Below are 232 nucleotides of genomic sequence, written 5' to 3' on the forward strand. Positions count from 1 at the left end.
GAAGGAAGAGAAGAGGGTGGTGAAGGCGAAAAAGGGCAGGTTAGCGGTCCTGCGTCTGTCCCAGCGCACTCACGCACCTCCCCGCCGAGCGGGCGGCCGCAGGAGTGGCGCTCAGCCTGCCCTGTGGGGTGGGAGAGGGTCGGCGGCTGACGAGACACCTCGGGAACCGAAAATACTGAACTTTGGGAGCCGGAACACCGGCCGGCGGGCAAAGGCTGGTGGCCGGAGGGCT

The sequence above is a fragment of the Mesitornis unicolor genome, unplaced genomic scaffold, assembly GCF_000695765.1.
Source record: "Mesitornis unicolor isolate BGI_N332 unplaced genomic scaffold, ASM69576v1 scaffold32132, whole genome shotgun sequence".
NCBI lineage: Eukaryota > Metazoa > Chordata > Aves > Mesitornithiformes > Mesitornithidae > Mesitornis > Mesitornis unicolor.